Source organism: Triticum aestivum, chromosome 6A (genome assembly GCF_018294505.1).
Source record: "Triticum aestivum cultivar Chinese Spring chromosome 6A, IWGSC CS RefSeq v2.1, whole genome shotgun sequence".
In the NCBI taxonomy this organism is placed as follows: Eukaryota; Viridiplantae; Streptophyta; class Magnoliopsida; order Poales; family Poaceae; genus Triticum; species Triticum aestivum.
Window position 1 is genome coordinate 5854101 of NC_057809.1, and position 3114 is coordinate 5857214.

Consider the following 3114-nt stretch of genomic DNA (forward strand, 5'->3'; position numbering starts at 1 on the left):
AATAAATTGTCTTTTGTTAAAATGCTTTTCAAAACAAAAACAGGAACAAAGCAATTTTTAATTTTAAAGGAAAGCTTAGCTTTACAAAGCAATTTATGTGGGCAAATCATCCTCTTACACAGAGGGCTAACAGAAATGATAACATTGGCAGTCAAAGACCGTTTAACTGAACCTCTACCAGTTGACTGTGCAAAATCCTCACAACTAGCTTGGATGATGTTCCAAAGTTGCCTGGGATATGGCTGAGTAAAAGGTTACTCTCGATTACCAAAGGGAACCTGGTTGTTTCAGACATGCTACTTTACACGGTACCATTCTAATCCATTAGGGAGTGACAGTGTATCGAATCTGCAAAGTACTAGAAGCTAGGCATTTCAGCAAACAGGACAAATGCAAATGCGTGGAAAACAGAGCAGCGGCTGGTTGCATTAAACACATTCATCTGCGGAAGAGAAGGGGATGGAAATTCAGAGACGGCAGCTAGTGGGCCGTCGTGCTCCATACAGAGAAGGGGATGAAATACGAGCAGTTCCGTCCGGAATGAAGAGAGATGAACGCACCTTCGCCTGTGGGTCGGGTCCCCTCCTGCGGTACGCCGAGGTCGCCGGGTGCTCGGAGCCGTGCGGCCCCGGGGTTACGCGAGGTCGGCGACCGTCCAATGCACCACCCGAGCGGCCTCGCTGGAGCTCCCTCGTGGTCGTGGGATGGGTCAGCAGCGCCGGGACGGGGGAGGAGAGGACATGTCAGGCGGCACGCCCCGTGAAATCGACGGCCTTGCCGCGTGGAGGCGCCATGCCGGAGGTCTCGGCTGTGGAGTCGTGGTGGGGATCAGAAGAAGAGAGTGTTCCAAATACCGTTCGATTGTAACCAGGGAAATGGATTAGTGTTTCTTTGAACGGTCCAGATTAATTCCCGCCGAATTAATGTTTTATGTTCTGTTTTCTGAATTGCTATGTTCATATGTGTATATCAAGCACTGTTTCAAATAGCCCGCTATAGCTCCGCTATAGCACGCTATAGCGTTTACAAAAGGTCTTGCGCTAAGAGACTTTGGTCCAAACAAATGAACAAACATTTTAAATAGCGCGCTATAGCTCCGATATAGCACGCTATAGCATTTGAAAGAGGTCTGGCGCTAAGATGCTTAGCGCGCTATTTAAAACTTTGATATCAAGAGAGAACTATGCATCCTTCTTGTTCTGCATAGTCATCGACTTCCAATACCCAAGTCGAACCTTGTCATGGACCATTTTCTGTCAAGGCATAGTTTGAAAACTTATGTTGATTAATAATTAAAAGTAACTAATTCCTTGTCAATACCTTGCCCATCATCGCCAGCACAGTGGACGGAAAGAGCGGAAGTTGCGACAACATGTTCTACTCCCTCCGTTTTAAAATAGATGACTCAACTTTGTACAAAGTTAGTATAAAGTCGAGTCATTTATTTTGAAACGGAGGAAGTACATCATAAGCCCATTCTGCCAATAAACTATAGATAACCCAGTATAACGACCAATCATTACAATATGGGAGTATTTTCCCAATAAAAATGAATCAATCGGCAGGGTCCAGAGAAAAATAGCAAATGGGAGGGAGCTCTCGGTCCATGGCATTTGCTAAGATTCTAAGGGCATCACCGGTGTGTTGAGGCGGCATTGCCTCTTTTTTTCCGAATAAATTCTTTCATTACTCAGAGTTTAAATGCTACAATCTTGTTCTGCAAGTTCAATGACCTCATTTGGTCCAGAGCCTACCCAAACCATAGTCCGGCGGTACACCCTACCAAAATTAGCCAAGCATGGCTGACATTATTACAGCTTCGACGAGCATGAGCAACGCAAGAACTCCTTTCTCCCATACTACTAATTATCCCTCTAACAATGAAAGCATACTTAGACTTGTTCCTATGTCCTTCCTTGATCATCCTGACAGCCTCCATACAATCTGTTTCCACATCAATGGGTAGACTACTCCATTGCAGTGCCAAAGAAATTTCTTCCTTTAATGCAAGAAGTTCAGCTTCTAACACGTCATCACATGAAGTTATGCATCGGCAGGAGCTAAAGATAACAGAACCATCATAATCTCTAAGTACCATGCCTGTTCCAACTTCATCTCCTAATACCGAAGCATGTGTATTCAGTTTCACTCTAAGAGGCGGCATTGCCTCTAACATGGGTTCCACATGTTTGCCTCTAAGTTCACATGACAATGGTGTAGTGTATAGCATTTGCTGCAACATCTAAGTTGGGACCACTGTTTTGGGTACCGCTCGGAATTTCGTGATCCCGAGCGGTTACCGCTACCCCACAGAAAACAGTCATACCGAGCAAAAAAAAATCGAGATTTTTTGAAAATTTTGAATTCAAAGGCTGACTCAGTTAAATACACGGCATCTCTGATGTAGCAACTGAATTTGTGATGACGTATTGGCAAAGGCATGCGTTCTGGATCTGCGAGTCGCGGGTTCGAGTCTTTCGCCCTCTCATTTTTCTTTCTTTTTTGGAATGAAAAAAATAATTAAAAGTCGTGAAATTCTGTAAGTGGCCAGGTATCGAACACGAGATCTGAGAGTTAGCTGCAGCGGTTGGTGCGCGTGAACAGCCACCACGCTAGGCGACTGATCTCATGAAGTTAAAATTCTATCTATATCAACTTAGAAATATTTGAATTCAAAATTTGATTTTAAATTTCGTCCAAATTTTTCTCGGTATTTCTTGGTTACCATGGTAACCATGAATTTCGCTGCCCCTCGAGGAAAAAATACTGCTTGGGATCCAAAACCTTGGCAGCAACTATTTAACGAGCACTTCTTCGGGAGCCTCGCAACGATCAACGCCATTTGACGCTCTCTCAGCCATTCGCCACGTGTCGCGCTCTGGACGTTTCTTTCGGATTTTGTTTTTTTATTTTTCCGCATGCAAAAAACCCGTTTAGAAAGCCGAAAGCCCGTGCGGAAAAATGAAAAAAATAACGAAATCCGAAGGGAGCGTCCAGAGCGCGACACGTGGTGAATGGCTGAGAGCGCGCCAAGTGGCGCTGATCGTTGCGACGCTCTCGTTAACTAGTTGTTCTCCCAATATCTTTTTTGCATGATAATACGTGTCTCATTCG